Source organism: Phascolarctos cinereus, unplaced genomic scaffold (assembly GCF_003287225.1).
Source record: "Phascolarctos cinereus isolate Bilbo 61053 unplaced genomic scaffold, phaCin_HiC Scaffold_3;HRSCAF=262, whole genome shotgun sequence".
In the NCBI taxonomy this organism is placed as follows: domain Eukaryota; kingdom Metazoa; phylum Chordata; class Mammalia; order Diprotodontia; family Phascolarctidae; genus Phascolarctos; species Phascolarctos cinereus.
In genome coordinates, this window is record NW_027555736.1 from 83,577,682 (window position 1) to 83,592,911 (window position 15,230).

Genomic DNA, 15,230 nt, shown 5'->3' on the forward strand with positions numbered 1-15,230 from the left:
TAGACTCCATTCTCCCTTGTCTACATGGTCCAGGTTCCAAGTGTTCTGTTCACCACAGTTTACTGGCCACTCCCATCCAGATCTTCCTTAGATCCCTCCTCCAGTCACCCAGAACTACTTGGCCACTCCTTGATCCCTCCCTAGTCTTTCTGTATAAGGTCCATCTTGTCTCCATTAAGGAGCTCAGATTCTTAAAATCTAGCCACTGCTCAATAATGTTCAGATTCCTTAAGCATCTGCCCAGTATAATGGATGTTTATTACCTTGTCTTTGGCTGAATGAAGGTTTGGGTTGAATTCATTTGGGCAGGACCCATATGTTGTGATTTTGAGGTCCCAGCACCCCTAAACCTTTAAACCTCAACATTTCTACCTCATACATTATTGTTCTAGCAGGAATAAAGTAGGGATGAAAACCTAATTCATGTGTAAGCTCCTTGAGGGCAGGAACTATTTTTGATTTTCTCTTTGTATCCCCCTGTCCCCTGGCATATATTGATTTGCCCAATTCTGATTCTCTCCTACCACAGTGCCTAGTCTGTAGTAAGTGCAAAATAAATGCTTGCTGATTGACTGGCCTCTCCTACAGTATTTCTGAATGAAAAGTCTCTGGGTTTCTCCTTGTTTGCCTTGAGAAGAAAAGGAGAGGCACAGGCAGGGAGATCGAGAGCATGGAATATGAGTGATTGTGAGTGACCACCATGGTCTTCTGAACAATGACATTAAGACCTCCCCTCTCCTTCAGTAGTTGAAAGATGAGTTGTTTACTCTCTGTAGGTCTCAGTTTCTTCATTTCTATTAATGAACAGGTTGGATTAAATAATCTCCAATGTCCCTTTCAGACTTAAAATGTGATGGCGCACCAGGAAACTGGTGTTCAGGCATTCCACTGTGCAGAGTGGCTACTTGAGGAGGACAGAAATTGTCTCTCTGGCTTGTCCTCCATTTCTTTTGGCCCTTCACCATGCAGACCCAAATGCCTGAGGTCTTTTAACTCTAAGAACAGCTCTCCTTATAAGAGACAGGTACTCCTTGGTACTAGTTTGGAAGTCAGAGGATGAGATCAAATCTTGGCTCTGCTATTTATTACCTGTGGGACCTTGGGTAAGTAACTTTACCTCAGTATCATTAGCTGAAAAAATGAGAAGGATGATTTCCAATGCCTAGCATAGTGGTAGGCACAGACTGAGCACTTAAATACTTGTTGAATGAAATCTTTAAGCCCCCACAGCTCTAAATTCATGATTCCACGTGTCCTGGGGACAGTCACTTAATCTCTGTAATTTTCTCAATTGTAAAATGAGGGGAGGGTTGCACTAGATGCCTCTAAGGTCCTTTTCCACTTTGGATCTATGATACTATGAATTTGTCCTCAGCAAATCAAACTGACACCTGCATTAACTCCTGTAAGCACGGTTGGCATGAAGTGTTGACAAGGGTTTACACAGTGTGGCTGATGCTGGCCACTTGCAGAATCTCTAGAATTTGTCCAGTAGGAGGAGGCTTCAATGACTTTTTCTTTTAGATATAAATCTAAGATAACTGTTGAGATATATATATATATATATATATATATATATATATATATATATATATATATACACACACACATACATATAATGTATATAGATATACATATAATCTATATAGACATATGTATATATATTATATGACGTAAAACTAAGGTAAAAGACAACTGTTGGGAACTCTTTTCAATAATTTTGCCTACTACATGTAAGAGATATTTAGGATACCCCTTCATCCTCTGGAGTCCTCATATCTTATAAGAGATGCTTAGACATTAATTATACTTCTTAGTGCCCCAGCCCTGACAATTCCCCACACTATCTTTTATAGCATGGCAATATGCAAGGGCTCTTTTATCAGAGCCAGAAAAACTAGGTTTGAATTCTGCCCCTGTCACTTACTAGTTGTGTGACCCTAGGAAACTCACCTTGCCTTGGTTTGCTCATCTATAAAGTAGAGATAATCACACCTGAACTACTTACCTCTGGGATTGTTGAGAGCTCAGTGCTTTGTAAAACTTAAAGTACTATATGCATGTGAACCATTTGTTGCTTCTGTGCAGATGTTGGGGCTAACCTTCCATTCTCTGCAACGTCCCTTTGTTCTGTTCAGGAGACATCTGGGTGCAGGCATTCAGCCAGGCCAGGATTCAAGTGTTTGTGATTCCATCACAATCACCTTTAAGATCTTGGGGTGTTATATCACTGGCAACATCTGTGGGTGAACCAGGTGAGCAGAGAATGGGTCAATTACACTATAGGAAGGAAGTTTCCACATGGCTCTGTATGAACAATAATGGGAAAGGAAATTCCATGACACCTGGCTCCTGGAGCCTCTAATGCCACTTTTTAAATTAACAAGCTGTGTGACCTTGGGTGACCTTGACATTGCAGCCTCAATTTTCTCTTCTTAAAATGAGATGGTTGATCTAGACCAACCCTAATGTCCCCATCTAGCCCTCTGGATGGTGATTTAAACTGAAGCCTTGGGAGAGTATTCTTTCTGATCCTGGAACTGGATTTATCTCCTGAAATCTCAGTGAACAGGAAAGAGGAGAGCCTGCCAGTTTCTAAAGTTAGTAAGGGGACTGCAGCAGCCAAAATTCTCCCTCAACTGATGGTTGGTATCACAGCACAAGAAGAATTGAGGATTATTTATTTTCTTTTCAACAAGACCCAGTGATGAAATTCTTGATGGTAAAGGGAATCACACTAAAAACTCGTTTGTTCTGACAAATTATTTCACCCTGAAAATGTGATCTTATGAGGGATTAGTGGAAATTCCAGATGGCTCTGAAGGAAGAACAAATTGAAAATAAAATCTCAAAATTCTACGTTTACCTAGGATCAACTCTGAAGACAAATTTAAGAAACTTTGTATTTTGCTACCGGCTACATGTGTGACCTTGAACACGTCACTTGAGCAAGGCCACTCTAGTCCTCATTTTTCCCCTTTTAAAATTAGGGAGTTATAGGAGGTGTTATTGTTGACTGCAAAGTCACTGTGAGTCGACAGTGTGATATAATTCTATTTTAGGCTGCACTGAGATAGAGAGAGAGAGAGAGAGACAGAGAGAGAGAGAGAGAGAGAGAGAGTGAGAAAGTGTGTATGTCCAGGCAAGACTAGAGAGGTCACGGTCCCGCTATACCCAGGGCAGGACACATCTGAAGTATTGTGTTCAATTCTGGGTACCACCAAGTTTATGCCATAAATAAGGATCAGATGTTGAAGGAGCAGAGGGGTTATAGCTTGAAAAGAAGACTTGGAGTGTGCATGGGAAAGTGGGGTAGAGCAGACAAAGAGATATATCTATCTTCAAGTATTTAAAGGACTGTCTTGTGGAAGGGCAGCTAGGTGGCACCATAGTGCACAGCGTGCTAGGCCTGGAGTCAGAAGCACTAATCTTTTTAAGGTCAAATCTGGCCATAGACACTATGCGACCCTGGGCAAGTCACTTAACTCTGTTTGCCTCAGTTTCTTCATCTGTAAAATGAACTGGAGAAGGAAATGGCAAACCACTCCAGTATCTTTGTCAAGAAAACCCCAAACAGCATCACAAAGAGTCAGATGCCACTGAAAAACAACTGGACAACATCTCGTAAGACGCCTTTGATTGGCCCCAAATAATTGAGCGAAGGAGGAAAGACTGAGAGAGGTAAATTTAGGTTTGATTCACAGAAAGATTCCCTAACAATCAGAGCTGTCTAAAAGCAAAGTGGGCCCATCCCCAGAAGTGCTCAAGCAGAATGCCATTTATCTGCAATATCATAACAGATATTCTTGTACATGTACCAGTAGGACTAGATGATATTTGCAGTTCCTTTCAATTTTATCTATCTGTGAGCCTATGGGAACTCAGATCAGTCAGTCAGTCAACTAGCATTCGATAAGTGCCTACCACATGCTAAGCATTGTACTATGGATCTGGTACATAGGAGGTAGGAAGTCAAAAAGAAAGTTTAAAGCAAATCTCTGCTCTCAAAGAGCTCACAATCTAATGGGAAAACACAGATGTCAATTACAATATACCAAGTAGATAGAGACAGAATAAATTGGAGATAATCAAGAGGAAGGGCAATGAGATGATTAAGGAAGACTGGGAAAAGCATAATCTTTCTCTAAAACAAATTTTATGCAGAGTATGGGAAAATGAAAGTGGCCTCATGTGAGGGGGTCAATGTCCTAATGTTAATCAGACTTGCTATCAGTGTTCTTTTGAAAGCCACAGACAGTACAGTATTGTTCTGTATTGTGGTACCTAGCCTTTCAATTTTAAAAATGCTCTACTGCCCTCTGATGGCAATCATAAGAATTGCTACCAGAAAGAAGTATTTGTTTCCTTGACTGCTTTTCAAAGTCACAGAAATTCTGGGTTGAGAGGGATCTCAGAATCCATCTAGTCCAACCTCTACTTGGATAGAAGTCTCTTCTACAACATTTCTAATATTTTGTTTTCCATCTTGTACTTGAAAATCTCCAGTGAGAAAGAATCTTCTACCTTCCCAGATCAGCCTCTTTGATTTTAGGTCACCACTAAATATTGTGCATTTCCTTTACAAGCCAAAATCTTCTTCCCTAGAATTTCCCAATTATTCTTCCTTACTCCCTCTAGGGATAATCAGGAGAAGTCTAATCCATTTTTTAATGTAATGGCTTTTTCAAACACTTAAGGAATCAACAGTTTCAGAGTCAGAAGCATCCTCAAGGACCAGACATCGAGTCCCACCCCGTATCTAAAAAAAAACTCCCTTCTACAATGTGCCCACCAAGTGGTCATCCAGACTTTGCTTGGTTTCCAATGAAAAGGATCCAGCAGTCCATTCTGGTTTGGGGCTGCTATCTTTGTTAGGAAATTTTGAAACTAACATCAAAGCTCAATTTCCCTCTTTGCCTAGGTTCTCCATTGTTCCTATAAGCCTTCTGGGGTCAGTAAGAACAAGGCTAATAATAATCCTTTAACCCAACAGTCCTTCAGGTACCTGAGGATAACACTCATAGCCCTCTCAACCCCCAATCCTTCCAGTCTTCTCCAGGAAAAATCCCTCCAGTTCCTTCAAACTAGCCTCTTATGCCATGAACTTGAGGCCCTCTCTTTACCACCTTGGTTACACTTCTCTGGATTCTCTCCAGTTTCTTCTCAATGTCCTTCTTAAAACATGGTGCCCTGATCAGGCCACATCTGTAGTACTTTGTTTATGCTTACTATAATAATAGAAGAATTAGATGACAACTAGGAAAGTCAAAGGGCAGATAGGTGGTGGTGAATAGAGTGCCTGCCCTGGAGTCAGGAGGACCTAAGTTCAAATCCAGCCTCAGACACTTACTAGCTATGTGACTCTGGGCAAGTCACTTAACCCTGTTTGCCTCAGTTCCCTCATCTATAAAATGAGCTGGAGAAGGAAATGGCAAATCACTCCTATATCTTTGCCAAGAAAACCCCAAATGGGGTCATGGAGAGTCAGACAAAACTGAAACACCTCAACAACAGGACAGTAAAGGGTCTTAATTTCATGTTGTAATAGAATAAATTAAAGAAATGGGGGACATTTTGCCAGGAGAAGAACTAGGGTGAGAGGAGAGAGGATGGTGGCTACCTTCAAATATTCAAAGTAGAAGAGAGATTCAACTTGTTCTGTTTGGCCCAGAGGGAAGTCAGTCAGTTGACCAACTAACATTTATTAGACGTCTTCTCTGTTCCAGGCACTGGGCTAAGTATTGGGGATGTGTAGAAAAGCAAAAGAAAGTCCCTGCTCTCAAGGAGTTCACAGTCTAATGAAGGAAACAACATGTACATGACTATATACAAACAAACTATATATAATATAAATAGGAGGTAATCTATGAAGAGAAGGAACTAATATTAAGGCGGATCAGGAAAAAGCTTCCTGTAGAAGGTAGGACTTTACCTGAGACTTGAATAAGTCCAGGGAAGTAAGGAGAAAGTGATAAGGAGGGGAAATATTAGGCATGGAGAAGAGTCAGTGAAAATGCCCAGAGTTTATCAATGGAATATATTGTATGGGGAACAGCAATGATGTCAGTGTCACTAGATGGCTGTGTAAGGTCTACGAGGGGTTTTGAAGGATTTTTGAAAGCCAATGTTTGACCCCAGAGGTGACAGGGAGCCACTGCATTTCATTGAGTAGGGAAGTGACATGGTCAGATCTGCACCTTAGGAAGATGTTTGACAGCAAAAAGGAGGAGGGAGTAGAGTGGGCAAGGAGACCAAACAGCAAACTATTGCAATAGTCCAGACTAGAGATGATGAAGGAAAGAGAATCCAAAATGGATCCTTGGGGCCAGTCACCTTTAGTGGGGATGACCTAGACAAAGGTCCAGAGGCCTCAGACAAATATGAGAAAAACCAGGATGGAATCAGTGACCTATAGACCAAGAGAGAAGAGAACACCAAGAAGAAAAATATGATTGACAATGTCAAAGGCTGCACAGAGTTCATGTAGGATGAGGGGTGAAAAAAGGCCTTTGGATTTGGCAATAAAAGATCATTGGTAACTCTGGAGAGAGCAGTTTTAGTGGAATAATGAGGTCAGAAGTCAGACTGTAGATAATTCAAAAGAGAGGGGAGGAAAGGAAGTAGACACATCAATTATAGATGGCCTTCTCAAGGAGTTAGCTATGAGAGGGAGAAGAAATACAGGATGAGAGCTAGTGGGGATAGATGGATCAAGTGAGGGTTTTTAGAGCATGGGGCAGACATGGGTATGTTTGTAGTCAGTAGGGAGACAGCCAGTAGATTAAGAGAGATTGAAGATAAGAAGGACTCAGAGTAATGGTGGGAAGCCTTGGGGCTGTCATCTGTACTGTAGGAGAGGAACTCCCCATCCCCTTTAATGGTTTTGACTGTATCTGCTTTCATTGACTATATCTGATATAGGGAGCTCTCAGTGAGGAAGCCCCTTCTACCAATGCATAGATGTATGTACCTTCTCTTGCAACTTACTTTCCTAGACAGTTGGCTCAGGGCATTGAGAGGTTAAATAATTTGCCCATCGTCAGACAACGGTATATGTCAGAGGTTGGTCTTGAATTCAGGTTGGAAGACCGCTCGCTATCTATGGTTCCACAGTGACTCTCATCCATATCAGTGAGGTTACAAATTCTTTTGAGGTATATTATTAGTTCAAACTCCTTGGTTTGGCATTCATTCCCTTTAAGCCTAAGGATATCTTCCACCTCAAAATTCTGTTTATTCAGTGTTTGCCAGCAGATAGTAAGCAGGGCTTTAATAAATGTTTTGTTGATCTATCAATGAAGTTAGAGGAAAGAGAACTGGGATCCTTTGAATAGTGGAGACAAGTGTATCTTTTAAGATCATTCATCTCTCAGCCTCGGTTGCTCCATTTATAAATTAGGAATAATATCTATAGTACCTATCTCAATGCCTTCTTTTTGCAGCACATTACTAACTAACCTACACCTGTTAAACTAACCACCTACCTGTTAAAGGATGGAACTACACAGTGTAGTTCATGGAAGAGAACATGTGACAGGATGTGAGGGTATCTGAGTTCTCATTCTGGGCTTTAATAGTAATTGTTTGGCTTCTTATAGCATCAGCATCTTACAGATCACAAGGACCTGCACTACCTCAGAGAGGTGCTTTGCAAATATACAAGAGGATATTTGGGGGGAGATATCACATAAATCCAAGGTCATATAGATAAGATAAATAAAGCAGCAGAGGGGATCTGTGCCTGCAAGAAAATGGTGATTTCTAAAGTACTACGTTTTAAATCTTCACACTAGATGAATGTTAGCTCTTATCCTTTTATCACTATCATTACTTTTATTCGGAGATAGCATGTTGTAGTGGACAGAAAGCTGGCCACAGAATTAGGAAGATCAGAGTTCAAGTACTACTCCAAAACATATCAGCTGTGTGACCCTGGGCAAGTCACTTAACCTCTGAGTCCCCTAGGGCCTAGGCAATTTGATAAGGATATAGATCAGCAGGTGCTGATCTACATGGATACAGGGAGTTCCTGATCACAAGCTTTCTACACCAGAAGAAATTGAGAAAATAACAACTTCATTAAAAAAAAATCTATGATTCCATCATGTTGTTTTATCAGAACCTCATAATATGATTTGTGACACATGGCCAGGGGAAAAAAATGATCATGTTTTCTCTCATCGCAGGCTGTTAAGGCTCATGTACCAAGAGAGAGCTAGGCTTCTTGCTTCCTTGGATTCCCCACCAGTAGTGTCTCTTCTAGCAGTGACCTAGATCAGGGCTCCTTAATCTAAGATAAAGAGGACTCTGTGAAAAGATTTCAAAGGGTTTGGGATGGGGGAAAATTACATCTATATTATTTTCATTAAGCTCTAACTGAAATATACGATGTTCTTCAATTATGATATATATCTTAAAAATTGTTAGACTGGGTCCAAAGGTTTTGCCAGACTGTCTTCTATTGAAAGGTGTCCCTGACGCACAGACACAAAAAGTTAAGAACCCCTGGTCTAGGCTGAGGGTGTATATGTAGGAACTTTCCCAAATGTCTGGAACCCTTTTCTTTTCCTGTGGAACTTTGAGGGAAAGAGTAGTCAGTGACTCAGGGTTGAGCAAGTTGACCCAGAAGAGGTCTGTTTGTCTGTCATTTGTGCAGAAAAACCTCCCACAGTGTGCTATATAAGTGGCAGAACCAAGGTTCGAACCTCTGTCTACAACTTCCCATGCCCTTACATTACTAATACAGCAGATCCTGTGTGGATGGAGCCATCTCATACAGTTGGGCAGTGTTAACATGCAAGGGTTTAGGAAGTGGAACTAGGCAGTGTAGTTAAAAGAACAGAGAATTAAAAATAGGGAGACCAGAGTTCTGGTTCTGGGCTTTGCTATGAATTCTGAAGTCTGTTTCAATGTCAGCATCTCCAGATGGAAGACTACCTGTGCCACCTAACAGATGTTTTGTGGATAAAAGAGAGAATATCTGGAAAAGCACTTTGGAAGGAAGGTGCCATATTAATTCAAGGGCATGTCAGGAAGAAGGAGCAGAACATTAGAGAGAATCTGAGACGGTATGGAAACAGTGACGTATCACAGTACTGTCTGCACTTCATTTCTTTCCTAGGAAATTCCAAGCCATGTCCAAAAGTTTAATATGGCCTTGACTGCTAAAAAAACCCACAAAAAACAGATTAAATTCAAGGGCATGAGTTTGCTTGGTTTGGTCTAGAGGAGAGAGATGGGATTTGTGGAATAATGGGGCCACAAAAGATCTTAGAGATCATCTGGTCCAATCTCCTTATTTCACAGTAGGCAAAAATGAGGCCTAGAGAGGCTGAACAATTTGCTCAATATCCCATCATCAGTAAAGGGCAAAGGTACATAGTGGAGCTCTATCTTTGTTCTTCTGCTTCTTGATACAAATCTAAGGGACATTTTTAGAACTATGGATAGGCTCAGGAGTGTGTTAGAGTCAGCTCTAACCAGATCGGAAGAGCTGATTGCTAAGTGTTTAATGTGAGCATTTACACCTCAGAAACTGGCAAATGCTCCAAATCATGGTGAAATGTATTGTTCTGTTAATTGCCTAGACTTAATAAAACAACAGAGAAAATGTTGATAATGCAGATGTACTTAAAAGTGTATCCTGAATACATTATCTTTTTTGAGACCCAGTTGTTAAAGATGTACTAGCATAGCACTAGATAGGCCTAATTCATTGAAAGTGGTTAAATGCATTGTCCTTTTGAATATGGATATATACACTCCAGCTGTTGTTCAAACAGTAAGAGGAAAATATATTATGCCTTCAAAACTTTTTATCATATTACCTAGGGGTCCTTCATGACCAATGGCAGGCCCTTCTGGTCACAGATCAGAGAGAAGCTGTCACTTACTACCTCTCTGGGTCTCAGTTTCTTTATTTATAAAATGAAAATGTTGAATTAGGTGTCCTTCAAATTCCCTTTCAATTTTTCATTTATGTACATCCTGTTATTCTGTAGGGAAGAGAGGAAGAGCTAATGGTTTCATGGAACAAGAGTCCATGACAGAGTGACAGAAATCTGTAGTGTGGGTTTGGGACTAGACAGTATGACATCTCAGAAGCATACAGAGTCAGAGTGCAGTGGCTTGGGATGCAGCCTAGCAAAGCCTGGGGAGATTGAATAGCTTCTGGCAGATATGGATGAAGGCTGTTTGAATGGGGTTGAGAGAACACCACTGCAGGCAGAGAGAAAGGTAACAGCCAGAATAGAAGAGAAGCCTTGAGTGTTCTTCCTCCCTGGGAATCACTTAAAGGGTCCAGGGACATCTTCTTTCTCATCTTTATTTTCTTCTATTCTAGCCTTTCAGTTATAGGTTCAACCTTTGTCTTCTCCTTCCCTTCTTATATTTCACTGTTGTGTTGGTGCTTTTATTCATCTCAATTAATTTAAACAGAAAACTCATACTCCATGGTCTTATATATAATCTTAATTGCTATTTTAATGTAAGGGGGGAATGATAGTGAATATTTTATATTTTACAGAATATATAATCTGTGACTACATATGCTAGTTTGATGGGGGCAGGGGGCGTAAGTCAATGGTGTCCTCTGAGCCATTTTCTCTGCACATTTTAAATGATTCTCCTAACATGCAGAATCATAAATCTAACTTTGGGACATCACTTTCATTTTCCTGTAGAAGAATCAGCTGGTTGTAGCCATAGATATAATACAGTTAGAGAGCACTGTACGGAGGGCTCCTGGGGCTGAATCTTCTCTTCCTCCTGGACTCAGCAAAATGAAGGGGAAGAAAGAAAGAGGGGAACTAAGAGTGACTAGTGAGAATGTCCTGTCCCAGTCCAGCCCAGTAACCAGAGAGAGACATGGTCTGCAGGGTATGTATCCTCCCACCCAACCCCACCTTTCCCTAGAAGGGAGAACGGAGTGGAGTGAGGAGTGAACTGTCATGAAGCCTACTTCACGGTCAACAGCAACTCCTGGCTCTTATAACACCATTCATGACAATTCTTCATTAGCATAGAGCAAGGGTGGGCAAACTACCAGCCTGACCTACCACCTATTTTTGTATGGGCCACAACCTAAGAATTTGTAAGGGTCACAACCCTGCAGCTACAGTGTGATGACCTTGGTATTGAGCAGTAGTATTAAAATCAAATAAGACAGGAAGGAAAAGGTAGGTGGTACAGTGGATAGAGTACTGGCCCTGGACTCTAGAGGGCCCGAGTTCAAATCCAGCCTCAGACAAACCCTTGAAATTTTTCAGCTGTGTAGACCTGGGGAAGTCATGTAATCCTGACTGCTTCAGCAAAATAAACAAATAGAAATGGGCCACTAAACCCTGTGGGCTGCCTATTGACTTAGAAAGCAATGTATTAATACTATCTATGTTTTATCATATTTTTATTTACTTCAAACATTTCCCAGTTACATTTTAATCTGGTTCTGCCTATGACTGTGGTGGGTTGAGTGGCCCCAAAGCAGGTGGAGTGTTCGATACCTCTTTTATCATTAACACCTGCCAAGACTCTTAAGGCAGAGGCAGATAGGTGGTACAGTACGATAGAATGGAATGAGGGAGAGCCTCAGATACTTACTAGCCATGTGGCCCTAGGTAAGTCATTTAACCTCCCCCGACTCAGTTTCCCTATCTGTAAAATGGGAACAATAATAGCACCTACTTCCTACAGTCGTTGTGAGGATCAAACCAGATAACTGTAAAATGCTTTAGCACAGTGCCTGGCACACAGTAGGCACTTTGCTTGTTGCTGTTGCTATCATTATTGTTTTTAATTCTTTCCAAAACTTCTGCCTGTCCCCTTGTAATCCATCATTATATCTCTTGTTTAAAAATCTCTCTTGCACAGAGATATGGCCATTTCACTCCTGATTGAAAATCTTCAGTGGCTCCCAGTTGACTCTTTGGAAAAATTCAGAATCTTCTGCTTAGAATTTAAGGCCTTCCATTACTCAAAAATATGTTATCTTTCCACTCTTATATTATTCTCTTCTACACAATCCTTGCTAAACTTCTGGAGCTTAGTTATTGTTTCATGCATTGTATGTATTCATACACTGTATGTACGTCTCTAGCACAGGTAGGCACTTAATAAGTGCATATTGATTCTCCTCTCCTCATCAGATGTGTACTGTTTATTTACCTCTACTTTTCTTCAATTCTTACCTTTCATTCACATTTAAAGTTGGTTGTTGTTAGCCTATACACAGATCCAACTCATGAATCTATTGTCATGTGACCCTCTGACCTAAACAGTCTCAGATCTGGGGCTCTGACTTTTCTTGTTGTTGTTAGTCCTTCATTTTCGAAGAGGACCTATGACATCAGGAGGGGGATATCTTGACTTCTAAGGGAATTGGATTTCAATGAGGCAGAGCTGTGCAAAGTTATCAGCCTCATTCTCTCTTCCAATATCCCTGGAGTCCAGTGGCAAGACATAGGTCAAGACAACTGGAGATTGCACCAGATGTAGTGGGAGACCTTGTCCCTTTTAAGTCAAGGTCTTTTCTAGGTCTCAGTTTGAATGAGGCAATATCCAAACTATCTCATCTTTTGCTTCAAAAAATTCTAACCTTTCTTAGTGGTTATTAGAAGAGTCCCAGAGTTAGAATGGAATGACACGCCTTTCTTTGCTGACTTACAACACAGTAGCAGAGAATAAAATACTAGCTAAGGATTCCCTCTATTAACTATTGCTCTTGTCACTGAAGCTACAAAGTCAGACACTGCCTGAAGCCAACTTCTTGCATTGACTTTTTGGAGAAGGAAAGATGAAGACATACCCAACAATTCTGGCTTATTTTTGTCCTATTACTGGCAGGCTATGCAGCCAATCACCATGTATACAACAAGTAACTTGGTAGAACTAGCTACAATCATCACTGGCTGGCCTAATGCTGAGTGATGACAGCTTCCTCAATGACACTGGACAAAAGGAAGCAGAGGTCTCCACCCCTATGTGCATACATATATATATATATATATATATATATATATATATATATATATAATATACATATATATATATGTGTATATATATATATATATTTTTTTTTTTTTACCACTCAAAAACTTTCTTTAAAACCAGGTACTGCTTTAATCCAAACACCACACACATGCACATACTTTTATACTTTTACTGAAAAGGTCCCAAAGGAAGGCTGGGTCATGCATTAAGTGTGTTGGGTGAGGACTTTGATGTGACCTAACAGGGGTTCAGGTATGAGAAAAAATGGCCTCAAATGAAACACAGCTCCCTCCCCTAGTCCTTGATGAGATCCCTCAATGGCAGTGAAACAAGACATCAATGCCATGGCAATGAGGAAGCCACAAGGATCTCTGGGGGTAATGGAAAGATTTGGTTTCTTTACAGTATTATAAAATGTGTTTTAAAAAGAAAAAAACAGCCCTGGCCTGTCAGTAGCAGCCTGTTCATTAATTGGAGCTACAGGGCCTATAGAAGGCCTGAGCACAACTGGGTGTTGGTACATGACTGCAAGGGGCAAATCTTGGTTTACGAATGGTACTGGGAAGACCTCAGGGCTCCCCAACACCCTCATCTCCTGCAAGGAAGCAGCTGAACCTGAGGGAGATATTGCATGTACCCAGTTGAAACCAGGAGCTGAGGAGATAGCACAGGGAAGCTAGTCATCAGTCTGGGGCCTATTTTTACATGAGGAAAACAATGTTGTTCTTCAGTGTAAAACAACCAAAGCAACAGGACTGATTACCTGCAAACCCTCAACTCAAAACTATTTTTAAAACATTGTCCTTAAAAGTTCTGCTAAGGTTTGAAAAGTAGTTCAGCTTTTTTCTCTTCCCATTTCTAGCCTGTCAGTGTTTTCCATTGTGGAAGGTCATAACTAACTGCAAGGCAGAAGTATCTGTTGTAAGACATCTTATACAGAAAGGGCCATATATAGGGCACCATAGAAAGGGTCATCAATTTCCTTTCATGCTGATATCCTCTTCCTTCAGAGCAAACTTTCTCCTCAGCACCTCTGAAATGAGGACAGCAGGGTCTTCTTCCTTCATCAAGCTCGGCTTCAGGTCTTGGCTCTGCTTCATCCTCCGAATATCCTTCAGGATACCTATCATGTCTGCAAAGCTGCTCGCTTTTGAGAGAGATACACAGTCCTCATCTTCAGCCAAGCTGCAAGCAGTTTTGCAACATTCAGAGCTGGCAGAACAAAGCATGAGAATTGATGGAAGCTCAGGGCCTTCTAATTCAGCCTCCTCTGCGATGTCACTAATGACAAAGGAAGTTGTAGCGTGGAATGAGGATCCAGAGCAAGGTAAGGGAGAAGAGACATCTGAGCTTCCTGAAGATAAGAAATCTGGAGTTGACGAAGCCGAAGCTGCGTCTGCTGCATGATCTTGGCAATCTGACTGCGCAGGTGACTTAGCTCATCCTGCAGCTCAGTGGTTCGGCTCAGGGCAGGTAGGCCAGGCTTCTTCAAGGCCTGCTCCAGCCCTCGAAGGTTGGGCCACTGAGGCATTGCGGGGCATGATGAACAGCAGGCTGCGCTTCCCCTTATGCCGCAAAGGCTGGGTGTCAGTCCTGAGTCGAGCATAGGTTTCCTCTTCATCTGCTGCTATCCGGGCAATATGGGCCAAAGTGGGGACAGGGGGGCACATCACCCAGATACAGGTCAGAGATGTTGGGGGCAGTGTCTGAAAAGATGCCCGAGGGCGTGGCTTCAAGGGCAGGTTAGTGCCGATCCTCCTCACTCCGCTTCGAGCAGCTCCATGTGGTGTGTTCTGCCAGACTGGGATAGCGGAATCTGTTTCCATCACCGACATCACAGCTGGCTGCCACCTGGCAGGGATCCCTCATGTTAGCCCACTTTTGGCAACAGCAAGTATCTATACAGTAAATTCACGGCTCCTCCTCTCTGAGTCGCCGGAAGCGGTCCACCCGGAAGCGGCCCGCCGCTCACTTCCCCTTCTGCTCCCTGCCACTGCCGTCCCCCGGAAGTGGCCCTTCACGCCTGCGCATTGCGCGAACCTCCCCGCTCTGGGAGGGGCCTGTTTCATGCTAGCCGAAGTCTATGTGAGTATATTTCTAAGACCCCTATAGTTAGGAGGTAGTGAAGCCACTTTGTCTGGCTACATCTGTTAAATTTTCAGTGTGAGCAGGTTTGATTTATGTTTTTGTTGATTGTCCAGACTTAAGAAAGCTTGGAGAAAATGCAAATAATGCAGATTAAT

At 41.8% G+C, this 15,230-nt stretch overlaps 1 pseudogene; it reads right to left on the reverse strand.

Annotated features, from left to right (window-relative positions):
• Positions 1-13,142: 13,142 nt before the first annotated feature.
• Positions 13,143-14,876, reverse strand: LOC110192784 (mitochondrial fission regulator 1-like pseudogene; annotated as a pseudogene).
• Positions 14,877-15,230: the final 354 nt, after the last annotated feature.